Genomic DNA, 12,718 nt, shown 5'->3' with positions numbered 1-12,718 from the left:
ACTATGATCGTTTAGTTTATTGCTATTGCTTTCTTCATAACTTATACATGTTCCTATGACTATGAGATTATGCAACTCCCGAATACCGGAGGAACACTTAGTGTGCTATCAAACGTCACAACGTAACTGGGTGATTATAAAGATGCTCTACAGGTGTCTCCGATGGTGTTTGTTGGGTTGGCATAGATCGAGATTAGGATTTGTCACTCCGTGTTTCGGAGAGGTATCTCTGGGCCCTCTCGGTAATTCACATCACTATAAACCTTGCAAGAAATGTTACTAATGAGTTAGTTGCGGGATGATGCATTACGGAACGAGTAAAGAGACTTGCCGGTAATGAGATTGAACTAGGTATGATGATACTGATGATCGAATCTCGGGCAAGTAACATACCGATGACAAAGGGAACAACGTATGTTGTTATGCGGTTCGACCGATAAAGATCTTCGTAGAATATCTAGGAACCAATATGAGCATCCAGGTTCCGCTATTGGTTGTTGACCGGAGATGAGTCTTGGTCATGTCTACATAGTTCTCGAACCCGCAGGGTCCGCACGCTTAATGTTCGATGACGATCGGTATTGTGAGTTTATGTGTTTTGATGTACCGAAGGTTGTTCGTAGTCCCGGATGTGATCACGGACATGACGAGGAGTCTCGAAATGGTCGAGACATGAAGAGTGATATATTGGAAGGCTATGTTTGGACATCGAAAAGGTTCCGAGTGGTTCGGGCATTTTTCCGGAGTACCGGGAGGTTACCGGAACCCCTGGGGAGTTAATGGGCCTTAATGGGCCATGGTGGAAGAGAGGAGGAGGAGGCCAAGGTGCCCCCCCCCAAGCCCAATCCGAATGGGAGGGGGGGCCTTTCCTTCTCTCCCTCTCCCTCTTCCTTCTTCTCCTACTCCAACTAGGGAAAGGGGGAAACCTACTCCTACTGGGAGTAGGACTCCCCCCTTGGGCGCGCCATAGAGAGGGCCGGCCCTCCCCTCCTCCACTCCTTTATATACGGAGGAGGGGGCACCCCATAGACACACAAGTTGATTGTTTAGCCGTGTGCGGTGCCCCCCTCCACAGATTTCCACCTCGGTCATATCGTTGTAGTGCTTAGGCGAAGCCCTACGGCAGTAACTTCATCATCACCGTCATCACGCCATCGTGCTGACGAAACTCTCCCTTGACCTCAGCTGGATCTAGAGTTCGTGGGATGTCACTGAGTTGAACATGTGCAGATCGCGGAGGCGCCGTACCTTCGGTGCTAGGATTGGTCAGATTGTGAAGATGTACGACTACATCAACCGCATTGTCATAACGCTTCCGCTTTCGGTCTACGAGGGTACGTAGACAACACTCTCCCCTCTCATTGCTATGCATCACCTAGATGGATCTTGCGTGATCGTAAGAATTTTTTTGAAATTACTGCGTTCCCCAACAGTGGCATCCGAGCCAGGTCTATGCGTAGATGTTATATGCATGAGTAGAACACAAAGAGTTGTGGGCGATAATAGTCATACTGCTTACCAGCATGTCATACTTTGATTCGGCGGTATTGTTGGATGAAGCGGCCCAGACCGACATTACGCGTACGCTTACGCGAGACTGGTTCTACCGACATGCTTCGCACACAGGAGGCTAGTGGGTGTCTATTTCTCCAACTTTAGTTGAATGGAGTGTGGCTACGCCCGGTCCTTGTTGAAGGTTAAAACAGCACACTTGACGAAAAATCATTGTGGTTTTTGATGCGTAGGTAAGAATGGTTCTTGCTAAGCCTGTAGCAGCCACGTAAAACTTGCAACAACAAAGTAGAGGACGCCTAACTTGTTTTTGCAGGGCATGTTGTGATGTGATAAGGTCAAGACATGATGCTATATTTTATTGTATGAGATGATCATGTTTTGTAACAGAGTTATCGGCAACTGGCAGGAGCCATATGGTTGTCGCTTTATTGTATGCAATGCAATGGCCATGTAATTGTTTTTACTTTATCACTAAGAGGTAGCGATAGTCGTAGAAACAATAGTTGGCAAGACGACAATGATGCTACGATGGAGATCAAGGTGTCGCGCCGGTGATGATGCTGATCATGACGGTGCTTTGGAGATGGAGATCAAAGGCACAAGATGATGATGGCCATATCATATCACTTATATTGATTGCATGTGATGTTTATCCTTTATGCATCTTATTTTGCTTAGTTCGGCGGTAGCATTATAAGATGATCTCTCACTAAATTTCGAGGTATAAGTGTTCTCCGTGAGTATGAACCGTTGCGACAGTTCGTCGTGCCGAGACACCACGTGATGATTGGGTGTGATAAGATCTGCGTTCACATACAACGGGTGCAAGCCAGTTTTGCACACGCAGAATACTCGGGTTAAACTTGATGAGCCTAGCATATGCAGATATTGTCGGATCACGGGTTCCAGCAAAACCCTTGAGGTTCGAACACTGGGGTGCGCACGAAGATCTCTCCTCCCCCTAGCTCACGCCCTCACCACGATCTCAAAGCTCAACGCATCGAACTCACAGAACAAGAGACACAGGTTTATACTGGTTCGAGCCACCGATGTGGTGTAATACCCTACTCCAGTGTGCTGTGGTGGATTGCCTCTTGGGTTGAGGATGAACAGTACAAAGGAAGAACAGCCTCCTGAGGAGAGGTGTTCTTGTGCTTGGTAGTTCGGGTGGTGAAGGGTGATCTGAATGATCCCTCCCAAGTGTGGTGGCTAGTCCTATTTATAGAGGCCCTGGTCCTCTTCCCAAATATTGAGCGGGAAGGGATGCCACAACGGCCAAATTCGAAGGGAGACAGCTAGTACAAGTTATCCTGACTAAAGGTGGTCTTCGCCTGCCAAAGGCTCTGGTGGTGACGTTGTCTTGGGCTCCACGGTGACCTCCGTCCTGCCGTCCTGCTGGTCTTGGTCTCGTTGCACCGATATGGAAATCTTTGCCTGATGCCTCGGGACTCCTCGCTTGCGCTTGCCTCTTTAACACCAAAGAGGAAACGAGGACACTACGCGCGCTGGCGCCCTCCTGGCCAAGGTCGTTATGGCTTGCATCACTGGGACCTCGCGAGGTGCACCTTGCCTTGAAGTCTCCGCTCCTCACGAGCCACCCTGGTGAGGCTGCCCTTGAGGAGGTCTTGCGTCATCCGCCTCGCGAGGCTTGGCCCCTCGCGAGGGTCTTGAGTGTTTGCTGGTGAAGATGGGCCGTACGGGGCCACTGGTGGAGCCACGCCGTGGGCCGCAGGCAGGCAAGTCTGGGGACCCCCGTTCCCAGAACACCGATAGTAGCCCCGGGGCCCAAGGCGTGCTCGGACTTGGCTTCGAGGCGAAGCCAAGGGGCAAGTGCGGAGCGCCGCAGGCCCTGTCGGATCTGGGGTTCCGGCAAAACCCTTAAGGTTCGAACTCTGGGGTGCGCGCGAAGTTCTTTCCCTCCTACCGATCCACGCCCTAGCTCACTAAGATCTTGCGGACAAACTCGACGAACTCACAACACAAGGGACACAATATTTATACTGGTTCGGGCCACCGTTGTGGTGTACTACCCTACTCCAGTGTGTGGTGGTGGATTGCCTCTTGGGCTGATGATGAACAGTACAGGGGGAAGAACAGCCTCCTGAGGTTGAGGTGTTCTTGTGCTTGTCGAACTTGTGTGGGTGAGGACTCGATGCCCCCCACCGTGGTGGCTAGCTCTACTTATATAGGCCCTGGTCCTCTCCCCAAATATTGAGCGGGAAGGGAGCCAACAACGGCGGCCAATTTGAAAGGGGACAGCTAGTACAAGCTATCCTGACAAAAGCGGTCTTCGCCTGCGAAAGGCTCTGGTGATGACGCCGTCCTGCTGGCCTGCTAGTCTTGGTCTCGTTGCACTGATATGGAAACATTTGCCTGATGCCTCGGTACTCCGTGCCTGTGCTTGCCCCCTTGGCACCAAAGAGGAAACAAGGACGCTGCGCACGCTGGTGCCCGCCTGGCGCCCGTCTGATCATGATCGTCATGGCTCACGTCACGAGAGCCTCGTGAGGTTTGCCCCGCCTTGATACCTCTGCTCCTCGTGAGCCTGCCTGGAGAGGCCACTCCTGAGGAGGCCTTGCGTCGTCCGCCTCGCGAGGCTTGGCCCCTTGCGAGGGTCTTGAATGCCTTGCTGATGAAGATGGGCCGTACAGGCCTGCTCGCACAGCCATGCCGTGGGCCGCAGGCAGGCAAGTCTGGGGACCCCCGTTCCCAGGACGCCGACCGTAGCCCCCGGGCCCAAGGTGCGCTCGGGCTTGGCTTCGCGGCGAAGCCAAGGGCCAAGCGTGTAGCACCGCGAGCCCCAAAAGCCTGCGGCCTTGGTCGACGCGTGGCGGTTGATTGGACGTGGCCGTCTCCGCTTCCCCACGCTGCCTCAGCAACTGCCCGACTTGACAAGTCCCTGTGACATGCAAGGAAAACCATCATTACCTGTGATCGTGGGAGGCGCCGGTTGGCCTTCTTTCGCTATAAATGGGAGGGGGCGGAGCCCCCGTCGCCCATCTCTTCTCGGTTCACTCGCTTCTTCCTCCTTGCTCCACCGCTAGCAGCAATGGCGCCGTCAAAGAGGTTCTCCGCCGCGGAGAAAGGCAAGGCCCCTCAGGAGGGACCCGGCTCCCCGGCGCCCAAGAGAGGACGTGGACGTCCCCGCAAGCATGCCGCGACCCCCACCGTGGCCCCCGGCTCTCGAGGTGGCGCCGCAGTGCGCGGCAGGAGTCGCTCTGGTCGCGGTAGTCCTGTCGACGAAAGGAGACACGCTGTGGTTGTGTGGGCTCCCCGACCGCGGTTCCATGCGTTAGAGGTGCTACCGGAGTTCGTTGTCTAGTCGGAGGATCCGGCCGGCAGCTGGCTCCAGCTCCCCCGCTTCTTTACCGACAAGTTGTCGGCCTCCGGCCCAGGCGGGCTCTGGCTGCAGGCAGAAGGTTGCTGTAGCCGGGCTTCTTGGGTCGCGGTCGAGGTCTCCGTCGCGGGCAACATAGCTCTGGCCTGCGGTTGGCAGACGTTCGCCCGCGCGCGCGGCCTGGGCAGGCGGTGCACCCTCCACTTCAAGTTCGATAGCGACGCGACCCTCTATGTGAGGGTGTTTGGGGAAGACGGTCGCCGCACCGGATGCTGCCCCGAGGTGAACGACGGCGAGGAGGTGCTCGGCCTTGGCGATGGCCGGGACGAGGTGGAGGGCGAGCCCGCCGGCCGCGCCTCATCTGGCTATAGTGGCTCCTCCCTTGGCGACAGTTCCAGCAGCGGCGGCTTTGACCAGCCACCGCGCCCGCTTCGAAGGTGGTAGCGGGTCATCTCGTTGCTGTGCATCGGTGAAGCGCGAGGAGGGGTCCGGCTAGACCCAGGATGTCGCCAAGGCCCTGCCTCCGTTGGCTGCTGCAGGGGCGAGCGCCGCTTTTGTTATGTTTCCCTTTTTCTTCCTGCATCGAAATGAAATCAGTACCGGTGGGGCGTGTATCGAACCATAACTTATTAAGCATTATGCTACACTTGTTGTTTCAGTGCCGTGTTGCTATTTTGCGCAAAGATAACTTAGCCTGGTGCGTTCGGGGCGCCCTCCTCCTTACGAGGCGTTTATTTCCTTGTGGCCATCTTGACCGAGTGGTCTGTGATTGCTCAGGAACTGCAAGAAATTCATTAGGGAGTTCGCTAGGAGATTTGTCGTTCACCCAAGCCTTGACCTGGCGCTTTGTATCGCGGTACCCGAGGGGCACGGACTACGAGAGATGCACCAGCTTTCGGGCTCGAACGAGGGTGGCTCGCGAGAAGGCAGAGAGAAGAAAAACGCTCGCGAGGGCACCTGCCTAGCCCCCTCGCAAGGTATGCGAGAGAGAGAACACGAGCGAACCAGAGTCGGAAATGCGGTAAGAAGCGAGGGAATCGAATCAGCAAGGAACACCAGAAGCAAACTTCAATTAAGAAAAAGCGAGCCAACCACGGAAAGCAAATGAAAAGCTGCGTCCGGCACCTAATCTAGTCTTCAAGTCTTCTCACCAGCGCGGAGCTAAGTGCTGCCACTAGGCGTGGGAGGGAGCCCCAGGGCCTGAGGCCGGCGCTCCTGAGACTCCAGGGCGTGTACAGCCCCACTCATTATTATGTGAGAGTGTCACGGGCGGCGATTCTTCACAGGCGCCGGGCCTTCTTCACAGGCTCTGGGCCTTTCTTCACAGGCTCTGGGCCTTGCTTCATGGGTAGAACTTTCGGAGGTGCTGGATGTTCCAGGTGTTCTGGATGGGTATCCCGTCTTGCATCTCCATGCGCATGGCGCCAGGCCTGGAGATGTGGACGACCTTGAACGGGCCCTCCCACATGGGTGAAAGCTTATGCAGCCCATCCCTGGAGAGGACCCGCCTCAGGACGAGGTCACCCATCTCGAGCGTCCTAGAGCGGATGTTGCGGCAGTGGTATCACCGCAGCGCATGCTGGTACCTTGCCGCCCTCAGTGCAGCTTCGCGACGACGTTCCTCCCCCAGCACTTGGTCCATCCCCCACGTGGCATCCTGCTGCGTTTCATCGAACGCCAGGATCCGTGCGGAGATGCTTGACCTCGTGAGGAAGGACCGCTTCAGCTCCATAGACAGCACGGATTGGAGCTCGTCGTGCTAGCCCCTGCCACATGCCTCGAGCTTCTTCTTGAAGGTCCTGGTCTTGAGGCCCCTCAGGACCTCCATGTTGGCGCGTTCGGCCTGAGCATTGCTCCTGGGGTGCGCCACCGAAGTGTAGCAAATCTGCGTTCCAAGGTTAGCACAGTAGGTTTTGAAGAGGTTACTGGTGAACTGCGAACCGTTATCGGTGATGATGCGGTTGGGGACTCCGAAATGGCTCACGATGCCCCTGATGAACTTGACCGCGGACTCGGCTGGGATGGTGCGAACAGCTTCCACTTCCGCCCACTTGGTGAACTTGTCGATGGCGACGTATAGGTAGCGGTAGCCCCCTGGCGCCCGAGGGAAGGGGCCCAAGATGTCCAGCCCCCAGACTGTGAACGCCCACGTGAGTGGTATGGTCTGGAGGCCCTGAGCTGGCTGATGTATCTGCTTGGCGTGGAACTGGCAAGCTTCGCAGGACTTTACCAACTCGGCCGCGTCGTTGAGCATCGTGGGCCAGTAGAACCCACTGCGGAACACCTTGCCGACGAGAGTCCATGACAACGAGTGGTGTCCGCAGTCCCTGCCATGTATGTCAACCAACAATTCCTTTCCTTGGTCGCTGGAAATGCAGCGTAGCGAAACATCATTCGGTCGCTTTCTGTACAACTCACCGTCCTGGATACAGTATGCCGTGGCTTGCCAGGCTACGCGCTCTGCGTCCTCTTCCTTCTCCGGCAGCGTCCCTTGCATCAGGTACTCCTTGAATTCCTTGGTCCAGCATGCCTCCTGAGGTTCGAGCGCCAAGAGCAAGCGAGCTCCTGAGGTCGGGCCACAGGCCAGGGCTCCTATGGCAGGAGGTTGTGGGAGCTCCTCCCGAGGCTGAGCTGTGCTTGAAAGAGGATGTGTCCCTGATGGCTTGAAGAGCCGCTCCTCGAGGACTCCAGGCTCCTGGGGCTGTCGCTTGGATGCTCTCCTGGCGATGTCATCGGCTACCTTATTGGTGCCCGGGGGCACATGCTGCACCTCCAATCCCATGAACTGTTTTTCCATCTTACGCACTTCTGCGAGGTAAGCCTCCATGTGCTCATCCTTTGGCTCGTACACTTTGTTGGAGAAATTGACGAGGAGCTGCGAGTCGCCCCTAACAACAAGGCGCTTCACCCCAGAGTTGTTGCGGCCTTTAGGCCAGCTATGAGTCCCTCGTACTCTGCGATGTTGTTGGAGACCTTCTCGCCCTGCTGAAAGCAGAGCTGCACGGCGTAGTAGAGCTTGTCCTGAGTGGGCGAGATGAGTACTGCTCCAGCCCCTGCGCCCTGGTGCGCAAAGGCGCCATCGAAGTACATGACACAACCGTCTGGTGCCTCACTTCCTGGCGAGGTGGACCGGTCTTCGCCTACTTCAAGTGTCGGGATGTCCGTCCATTCCGCCACAAAATCAGCGAGTGCGGCTCCCTTGATGACCCGGGTAGTGCTGAACTCTAACTGGAACGCTTGCAGCTCGATGTTCCACTCCACGACCCTTCCAGCAGAATTGGGGCTCCTGAGCACCCTCTCCAGCGGGTAGGCTGAGACGATCTTGATGGGGTGGCCCTGGAAGTCGTGCCGCAGCTTGCACGAGGCCACCAAGAGTGCGAGCAGGAGCTTCTGAGGCATGGGATATCGTGCCCTTGCATCCCGCAACACCGTGCTAACAAAATACACTGGGTGCTCGACAAGGGCTGGCGCGTTGGCGAGGCTTGTGTCTTGCGGGGGCCCGGACGTCTCCTGAGGTGGTGGAACTCCTAGTGCCTGGTCGCTTGCGGGGGTCTCTGTGACGTCGTCCTGCCGAGCTTGGTCATCCGTTGACGCCGTTGCGGCTCCCGCGGCGCCTTCCTGGTCTTGCGTCATTTCCGCCGTAGCTTGGCGCAACGCGCCCTTGGCTTGGTGCTCCTCCTGAACCGCCACCAGCGCCGCGCTAGCAGAGTACGGGGTAGCGGCCAGGTAGAGCACCAGGGGCTTGAGAGGCCGTGGCGCCACCATCACCGGTGGGCTAGTTAGGTATCTCTTGAGGTCTTGGAAGGCTTGGTCGGCCTCCGGGGTCCACTCAAACGGGCCTTTCTTCTTCATCAGCTTGAAGAAGGGCAAGGTGCGTTCTCCTGTCCGACCAGCTTCTGCATTTCTCTGAGGGTCTGCGGTGGGCTCATGTCCTCAATGGCCTTGATGTTCTCCGGGTTCGCCTCAATCCCTCTGTGGGACACGAGGAATCCCAGCAACTTGCCGGAAGGGACACCGAACACACACTTCTCCGGGTTAAGCCGCAGGTTCACCTGGCGCAAGCTCTCAAAGGTCTCTTCCAGGTCTTGGATCAGGGTCCTCGCCTCCCGAGATTTCACCATGATGTAATCGGCGTAGGCCTCTGTGTTTCTTCATTGCTGTCACCCTAAGGCGATGTGCATCAGTCGCTGAAAGATTGCACCCGCATTGCACAACCCAAAGGGCATGCAGGTGTAGTAGTACACCCCACACGGGGTCAGGAAGGCAGTCTTCTCCACGTCTTCTACTGCCATCTTGATCTGGTGATACCCTGAGAACGCATCCAGGAAGCACAGCAGGTCGCACTCGGCAGTGGAGTCGACGATCTGATCGATGCGAGGGAGCGGGAACGGATCTTGGGGGCAGGCTTTGTTAAGGTTGGTGAAGTCGACGCACATCCGTTCCTTCCCGCCTTTCTTCGGCACTACGACGGGGTTCGCCAGCCACTCGGGGTACCGAACCTCGCGAATGGCACCCGCCGCCTCCAGCTTGAGGGTCTCTTGGACGATGAAGGCTTGCTACTCAGTGGACTGCCGTCTCGCCCGCTGCTTCACGGGGCGTACATTGGGGCATACCCTTAAATGATGTTGAATCACCTCCCTCGGGACTCCTACCAGTTGATTGGGCTCCCATGCGAATATGTCCTTGTTTGCGCGCAAGAACTTCACCAACGCCTCTTCTTGGATGGGGTTGAGGCCGACACCTATGGTGAAGGTGGCTCCTGAGGACCTGTCCTCGTCGACCGGCACCTGTTTGGTTTCTGCCTTGTCTTGGGTGAACAGCTTCTTCTTCTTCTTGGTAGGCTCGGCCTCCTTGGCTTCGGGGATACCGGCGCCGGTGGGCTACGCCGCTGCTGCGGTCTTGAAGGCAAGCTTGAGTGCCGTCACGACCTCCTTGGTGTCCCCCTTGATGGTGAGGACACCTTTGCTTCCAGGCATCTTCATGAGGTTATAGGCCGGATGAATCGCCGCCATGAACTGGACCAGAGCTGGGTAACCGAGGATGGCGTTGTACAGGAGGCCGATGCGGGCGATGTCGAAGTCGACCAGCTCGTTGCGGTAGTTGTCGCGGGTGCCGAAGGTGATGGGAAGGCGGATCTGTCCCAGAGAGTGGGCAGTGCCACCACCAACTCCTGAGAAAGGCTTGCTGAGGCTGAGCCGCTCGAGTGGCACGTGAAGAAGGCTGAAGGCCTCCACAGAGAGCAAGTTGAGGCCGGCACCGCCGTCGATGAGGGTCTTGGTGACAACCACGTTGCAGATGGTGGGCGTGCAAAGCATTGGGAGCACGCCCGAGCCGGCGGTGGAGTCGGGGTGGTCCTCTGAGCCGAAGGTGAGGTCGGCCTCCGGCGCTGCCCAGCCCGGCGGAGCCCCCGGGCGCTTGGAAGCGGCACCAATCTGGCGGAGGAATGGCTTGACGTGGCGACCTGAAGGCGGTGCTTGAGAGCCGCCCAGCAGGGCCGCGACTACGTGGTGCACCGGTACCATGTAGCGAGTAGTGAAGAGGTCGCGGAGTTCCCCCCAGGATGCCACCGTGGATCCAGGGAGTTTGAGCAGCAAGGCGTGTGGCTCACCGGCGAGGGCCATGGGGAGCCAGCTGGCCATGACCTTGTCATCGCCCCCGGCCTCAAGGACGGCCTCCTCGTATGCCAACAGGAAAGCTGACGGGTCTGCCGCGCCATCGCAGCGCGGCGGCATCTCCGGCTTGTACTTGGTTGGACAGCGCACCCGCCGTAGGGCGGGGGCCAGGGCTCGGAGCCCCCTGGCCCCGTCGTCAATGCTAGCCGTCAGAGGCGATGACGGGGCGCCTGCCATGCGGGCGGAGCGCAGATCGACGGAAGAGAAGCTTCAGCGCACCCCTACCTAGCGCGCCAAATGTCGGATCTAGGGTTCCGGCAAAACCCTTAAGGTTCGAACTCTGGGGTGCACGCGAAGTTCTTTCCCTCCTACCGATCCACGCCCTAGCTCACTAAGATCTTGTGGACGAACTCGATGAACTCACAACAGAAGGGACACAAGATTTATACTGGTTCGGGCCACCATTGCGGTGTAATACCCTACTCCAGTGTGTGGTGGTGGATTGCCTCTTGGGCTGATGATGAACAGTACAGGGGGAAGAACAGCCTCCTGAGGTTGAGGTGTTCTTGCGCTTGTCGAACTTGTGTGGGTGAGGAGTCGATGCCCCCCACCGTGGTGGCTAGCTCTACTTATATAGGCCCTGGTCCTCTCCCCAAATATTGAGCGGGAAGGGAGCCAACAACGGCGGCCAATTTGAAAGGGGACAGCTAGTACAAGCTATCCTGACAAAAGCGGTCTTCGCCTGTAGAAGGCTCTGGTGATGACGCCGTCTTGGGCCCCACGGTGACCTCCGTCCTGCTGGCCTGTGAAGGAAATATGCCCTAGAGGCAATAATAAAGTATTATATATTTCCTTATATCATGATAAATGTTTATTATTCATGCTAGAATTGTATTAACCGGAAACATAATACATGTGTGAATACATAGACAAACAGAGTGTCACTAGTATGCATCTGCTTGACTAGCTCGTTAATCAAAGATGGTCATGTTTCCTAGCCATAGACATGATTTGTCATTTGATTAACGGGATCACCTCATTAGGAGAATGACGTGATTGACATGACCCATTACGTTAGCTTAGCACCCGATCGTTTAGTATGTTGCTATTGCTTTCTTCATGACTTATACATGTTCCTATGACTATGAGATTATGCAACTCCCGTTTACCGGAGGAACACTTTGTGTACTACCAAACATCACAACGTAACTGGGTGATTATAAAGGTGCTCTACAGGTGTCTCCAAAGGTACTTGTTGGGTTGGCGTATTTCGAGATTAGGATTTGTCACTCCGATTGTCAGAGAGGTATCTCTGGGCCCACTCGGTAATGCACATCACTATAAGCCTTGCAAGCATTGTGACTAATGAGTTAGTTGCGGGATGATGTATTACGGAACGAGTAAAGAGACTTGCCGGTAACGAGATTGAACTAGGTATCGAGATACCGACGATCGAATCTCGGGCAAGTAACATACCGATGACAAAGGGAACAACGTATGTTGTTATGCGGTCTGACCGATAAAGATCTTCGTAGAATATGTGGGAGCCAATATGGGCATCCAGGTCCCGCTATTGGTTATTGACCGGAGAGGTGTCTCGGTCATGTCTACATAGTTCTCGAACCCAAAGGGTCCGCACGCTTAAAGTTACGATGACAGTTTTATTATGAGTTTATATGTTTTGATGTACCGAAGGTTGTTCGGAGTCCCGGATGTGATCACGGACATGACGAGGAGTCTCGAAATGGTCGAGACGTAAAGATTGATATATTGGACGACTATATTCGGACACCGGAAGTGTTCCGGAGAAGTTTCGGATTAAACCGGAGTGTCGGAGGGTTACCGGAACCCCCCGGGGAAGTATTGGGCCTTAGTGGGCCTTGAGGGGAGAGAGAGGGCAGCAGCCAGGAGGTGGTGCGCCCCCTCCCAGGAGGAGTCCTAGTTGGACTAGGAGAGGGGGGCGCAGCCCCCTTTCCCTCTCCCTCTCCCTCTCTTTCCTTCCCCCCTTCTTTTCCTAGTAGGACTAGGAAAGGGGAGTCCTACTCCTACTAGGAGGAGGACTCCCCCCCTCTCCTTGGCGCGCCCATAGGCAGCCGGCCTCCCCCTTGCTCCTTTATATACGGGGGCAGGGGGGCACCTCTATACACACTTGATATACGATATTTTAGCCGTGTGCGGTGCCCCCCTCCACCAGATTACACCTCGATAATACCGTCGCGGAGCTTAGGCGAAGCCCTGCGTCGGTGGAACATCA

Source organism: Aegilops tauschii, chromosome 7 (genome assembly GCF_002575655.3).
Source record: "Aegilops tauschii subsp. strangulata cultivar AL8/78 chromosome 7, Aet v6.0, whole genome shotgun sequence".
NCBI lineage: Eukaryota > Viridiplantae > Streptophyta > Magnoliopsida > Poales > Poaceae > Aegilops > Aegilops tauschii.
The sequence above is the reverse complement of the archived record's forward strand: the minus strand, read 5'-3'. Positions refer to the sequence as shown.